Source organism: Lolium rigidum, chromosome 5 (assembly GCF_022539505.1).
Source record: "Lolium rigidum isolate FL_2022 chromosome 5, APGP_CSIRO_Lrig_0.1, whole genome shotgun sequence".
NCBI lineage: Eukaryota > Viridiplantae > Streptophyta > Magnoliopsida > Poales > Poaceae > Lolium > Lolium rigidum.
Window position 1 is genome coordinate 198,803,667 of NC_061512.1, and position 6,062 is coordinate 198,809,728.

The following is a 6,062-nucleotide window of genomic DNA, read 5'->3' on the forward strand; positions in this document are numbered from 1 at the left end:
CTCTGCTCTTGGAGGCCCAACACTGTCTACAAGAATAGAAGCTCCCGTAGACATCAGTTGCACAAGAAGAACATGTTGATGTAAACTTCATTAAAAATAATAATTTCAACAACAATGCTTACCGGAACAATTCTAGTAACAACTATAGGCCATATCCTTATAATAATGGCAACGGCTATGGTAATTCTTATGGAAATTCTTACAACAATAATAGGAATTCACCCCCTGGACTTGAAGCTATGCTTAAAGAATTTATTAGTACACAAACTGCCTTTAACAAATTTGTTGAGGAAAAACTCCATAAAATTGATATTCTTGTTTCTAGAGTTGATAGTCTTGCTTCTGATGTTGATCTTTTGAAATCAAAAGTTATGCCTAATAGGGATATTGAAAATAAAATTACTACTACAGCAAATGCCATTCAAGTTAGAATTAATGAGAATATAAGATTAATGGCTGAACTGCGTGCTAGGTGGGATAGAGAAGAAAATGAAAAACTAGCTAAAGAGAAGAATATAGCTAAAGTTTGGACTATTACCACCACTAGTAATGCTAATGCTACACATGTTGCTGCACCTCCTACTCATACTAATAAAAGAATTGGTGTTAGCAATGTTTCCACTTCTAATGCAAAGCGCGAAAAACTGCCTGAAGCTGCTAAAACTGCTGAAATTGCCTGTGATAAAGCTGCTGAAATTTTTTCCAACATTGGGGATGATGATCCCATTGCTTTAGATTATAATGGTTTGAATTTTGATGATTGCCACATCTCTGAAGTTATAAAGTTCTTGCAAAAACTTGCTAAAAGTCCTAATGCTAGTGCTATAAATTTGGCTTTCACGCATCATATTACAAATGCTCTCATAAAAGCTAGAGAAGAGAAACTAGAGCGCGAAGCCTCTATTCCTAAAAAGCTAGAAGATGGTTGGGAGCCCATCATTAAAATGAAAGTTAAAGATTTTAATTGTAATGCTTTATGTGATCTTGGTGCAAGTATTTCTGTTATGCCTAAGAAAATTTATAATATGCTTGACTTGCCACCAGTTGAAAAATTGTTATTTGGATGTTAATCTTGCTGATCATTCTACAAAGAAACCTTTGGGTAAAGTTGATAATGTTCGCATTACCGTTAACAATAATCTTGTTCCCGTTGATTTTGTTGTCTTGGATATTGAATGCAATGCATCTTGTCCAATTATATTGGGAAGACCTTTTCTTCGAACTCGTTGGTGCTATTATTGATATGAGGGAAGGTAATATAAAATATCAATTTCCTCTCAAGAAAGGTATGGAACACTTCCCTAGAAAGAGAATGAAGGTACCTTATGATTCTATTATTAGAACAAATTATGATGTTGATGCTTCATCTCTCGATGTTACTTGATACACACTTTCGCGCCTAGCTGAAAGGCGTTAAAGAAAGCGCTTATGGGAGACAACCCATGTTTTTACCTACAGTATTTTGTTTTTATTTTGTGTCTTGGAAGTTGTTTACTACTGTAGCAACCTCTCCTTATCTTAGTTTTGAGTTTTGTTGTGCCAAGTTAAGCCGTTGATAGAAAAGTAAGTACTAGATTTGGATTACTGCGCAGTTCCAGATTTCTTTGCTCGTCACGAATCTGGATCTATCTCCCTGTAGGTAGCTCAGAAAATTACGCCAATTTACGAGCATGATCCTCAGATATGTACGCAACTTTCATTAAATTTGAGCATTTTCGTTTGAGCAAGTCTGGTGCCATTTTAAAATTCGTCAATACGAACTGTTCTGTTTTGACAGATTCTGCCTTTTATTTCGCATTGCCTCTTTCGCTATGTTGGATGAATTTCTTTGATCCACTAATGTCCAGTAGCATTATGCAATGTCCGGAAGTGTTAAGAATGATTGTGTCACCTCTGAATATGTCAATTTATATTGTGCACTAACCCTCTAATGAGTTGTTTCGAGTTTGGTGTGGAGGAAGTTTTCAAGGATCAAGAGAGGAGTATGATGCAACATGATCAAGGAGAGTGAAAGCTCTAAGCTTGGGGATGCACCCGGTGGTTCACCCCTGCATATATCAAGAAGACTCAAGCGTCTAAGCTTGGGGATGCCCAAGGCATCCCCTTCTTCATCGTCAACATTATCAGGTTCCTCCCCGAAACTATATTTTTATTCCATCACATCTTATGTGCTTTTTCTTGGAGCGTCGGTTTGTTTTTGTTTTTGTTTTGTTTGAATAAAATGGATCCTAGCATTCACTTTATGGGAGAGATACACGCTCCGCTGTAGCATATGGACAAATATGTCCTTGGTTTCTACTCATAGTATTCATGGCGAAGTTTCTCCTTCGTTAAATTGTTATATGGTTGGAATTGGAAAATGATACATGTAGTAATTGCTAAAAATGTCTTGGGTAATGTGATACTTGGCAATTGTTGTGCTCATGTTTAAGCTCTTGCATCATATGCTTTGCACCCATTAATGAAGAAATACATAGAGCATGCTAAAATTTGGTTTGCATATTTGGTTTCTCTAAGGTCTAGATAATTTCTAGTTTTGAGTTTGAACAACAAGGAAGACGGTGTAGAGTCTTATAATGTTTTCAATATGTCTTTTATGTGAGTTTTGCTGTACCGTTCATCCTTGTGTTTGTTTCAAATAACCTTGCTAGCCTAAACCTTGTATCGAGAGGGAATACTTCTCATGCATCCAAAATACTTGAGCCAACCACTATGCCATTTGTGTCCACCATACCTACCTATACTACATGGTATTTTCCCGCCATTCCAAAGTAAATTGCTTGAGTGCTACCTTTAAAATTCCATCATTCACCTTTGCAATATATAGCTCATGGGACAAATAGCTTAAAAACTATTGTGGTATTGAATATGTAATTATGCACTTTATCTCTTATTAAGTTGCTTGTTGTGCGATAACCATGTTTGCTGGGAACGCTATCAACTCTTTGTTGAATATCATGTGAGTTGCTATGCATGTTCGTCTTGTCTGAAGTAAGAGCGATCTACCACCTTATGGTTAAGCATGCATATTGTTAGAGAAGAACATTGGGACGCTAACTAAAGCCATGATCCATGGTGGAAGTTTCAGTTTTGGACATATATCCTCAATCTCAAATGAGAAAATTATTAATTGTTGTTACATGCTTATGCATAAAAGAGGAGTCCATTATCTGTTGTCTATGTTGTCCCGGTATGGATGTCTAAGTTGAAGAATAATCAATAGCGAGAAATCCAATGCGAGCTTTCTCCTTAGACCTTTGTACAGGCGGCATAGAGGTACCCCTTTGTGACACTTGGTTAAAACATGTGCATTGTGATGATCCAGGTAGTCCAAGCTAATTAGGACAAGGTGCGGGCACTATTGGTACACTATGCATGAGGCTTGCAACTTATAAGATATAATTTACATGATGCATATGCTTTATTACTACCGTTGACAAAATTGTTTCATGTTTTCAAAATCAAAGCTCTAGCACAAATATAGCAATCGATGCTTTTCCTCTATGAGGACCATTCTTTTACTTTCAATGTTGAGTCAGTTCACCTATTTCTCTCCACCTCAAGAAGCAAACACTTGTGTGAACTGTGCATTGATTCCTACATACTTGCTTATTGCACTTATTATATTACTCTATGTTGACAATATCCATGAGATATACATGTTACAAGTTGAAAGCAACCGCTGAAACTTAATCTTCTTTTGTGTTGTTTCAATACCTTTACTTTGAATTATTGCTTTATGAGTTAACTCTTATGCAAGACTTATTGATGCTTGTCTTGAAGTGCTATTCATGAAAAGTCTTTGCTTTATGATTCACTTGTTTACTCATGTCATACACATTGTTTTGATCGCTGCATTCTCTACATATGCTTTACAAATAGTATGATCAAAATTATGATGGCATGTCACTCCAGAAATTATCTTTGTTATCGTTTTACCTGCTCGGGACGAGCAGAACTAAGCTTGGGGATGCTGATACGTCTCCAACGTATCGATAATTTCTTGTGTTCCATGCCACATTATTGATGTTATCTACATGTTTTATGCACACTTTATGTCATATTCGTGCATTTTACGGAACTAACCTATTAACAAGATGCCGAAGTGCCGATTCTTTGTTTTCTGCTGTTTTTGGTTTCAGAAATCCTAGTAAAGAAATATTCTCGGAATTGGACGAAATAAAAGCCCGAGAGGCCTATTTTTCCACGAAGCTTCCAGAAGACCGAAGACGAGACGAAGAGGGGCCACGGGGTGGCCAAACCCTAGGGCGGCGCGGCCCCACCCCTGGCCGCGCCGGCCTATGGTTTGGGCCCCCTGTGCCGCCTCTCGACCTACCCTTCCGCCTACTTAAAGCCTCCGTGACGAAACCCCCAGTACCGAGAGCCACGATACGGAAAACCTTCCAGAGACGCCGTCACCGCCGATCCCATCTCGGGGGATCCTGGAGATCGCCTCCGGCACCCTGCCGGAGAGGGGAATCATCTCCCGGAGGACTCTACACCGCCATGGTCGCCTCCGGAGTGATGAGTGAGTAGTCTACCCCTGGACTATGGGTCCATAGCAGTAGCTAGATGGTTGTCTTCTCCCCATTGTGCTATCATTGTCGGATCTTGTGAGCTGCCTATCATGATCAAGATCATCTATATGTAATTCTATATGTTGCGTTTGTTGGGATCCGATGAATAGAGAATACTTGTTATGTTGATTATCAAAGTTATGCTTAAGTGTTGTTTATGATCTTGCATGCTCTCCGTTATTAGTAGATGCTCCGGCCAAGTAGATGCTTTTAACTCCAAGAGGGAGTACTTATGCTCGATAGTGGGTTCATGCCGCATTGACACCAGGACGATGTGACGAAAAGTTCTAAGGTTGTGTTGTGCTGTTGCCACTAGGGATAAAACATTGATGCTATGTCTAAGGATGTAGTTGTTGATTACATTACGCACCATACTTAATGCAATTGTCCGTTGCTTGCAACTTAATGCTTGGAGGGGGTTCGGATGATAACTCTGAAGGTGGACTTTTTAGGCATAGATGCAGTTGGATGGCGGTCTATGTACTTTGTCGTAATGCCCAATTAAATCTCACTATACTCATCATGATATGTATGTGCATTGTCATGCTCTCTTTATTTGTCAATTGCCCAACTGTAATTTGTTCACCCAACATGCTGTTCGTCTTATGGGAGAGACACCTCTAGTGAACTGTGGACCCCGGTCCAATTCTCTTTACTAAAATACAATCTACTGCAATACTTGTTTTTACTGTTTTCTCTGCAAACAATCATCTTCCACACAATACGGTTAATCCTTTGTTACAGCAAGCCGGTGAGATTGACAACCTCACTGTTTCGTTGGGGCAAAGTACTTTGGTTGTGTTGTGCAGGGTTCCACGTTGGCGCCGGAATCTCCGGTGTTGCGCCGCACTACATCCCGCCGCCATCAACCTTCAACGTGCTTCTTGGCTCCTCCTGGTTCGATAAACCTTGGTTTCTTTCTGAGGGAAAACTTGCTGATGTGCTCATCATACCTTCCTCTTGGGGTTGCCCAACGAACGTGTGAAATACACGCCATCAGCAGCGCTTGCATAGCTCGTGGAGTATCAACGACGGCCTCGAGGGCTAAGCATACCTTCCATCCAAGATCCGCGGCGGTCAGCCCTCCACGCACCCCACTCTCTATGTTTCTCCCTCTCGTACCAGTTCTCGTACCAGTTCTGACGGAATGGATGCGCAGCAGGTGACGATTAAAGGAGTCTAACACGGACTGTCCGGCGACACAACAAACTCTTAAGATCTAGAAAAGATAAGACCATGTGGTTCTCATTGTACCAGAACTGATATAGCAAACTCGGCCGCAAACTAGAATTTCTTTCTTACCGTTTATATTCTGTATGGGTTTAACTGAGATGTGGTAAAATAGATTTTGTGATCTCTACAGCCCCATGCTTTTCACATAAATCCTACGGTACTTCCTAGCTTTGGTAACGCACACGTCTATTTAGCAGGGCTCAGAGCATCTCCAGTCGCGTCCCCCAAAGCGTCCCCCAAAACAATTTGGGG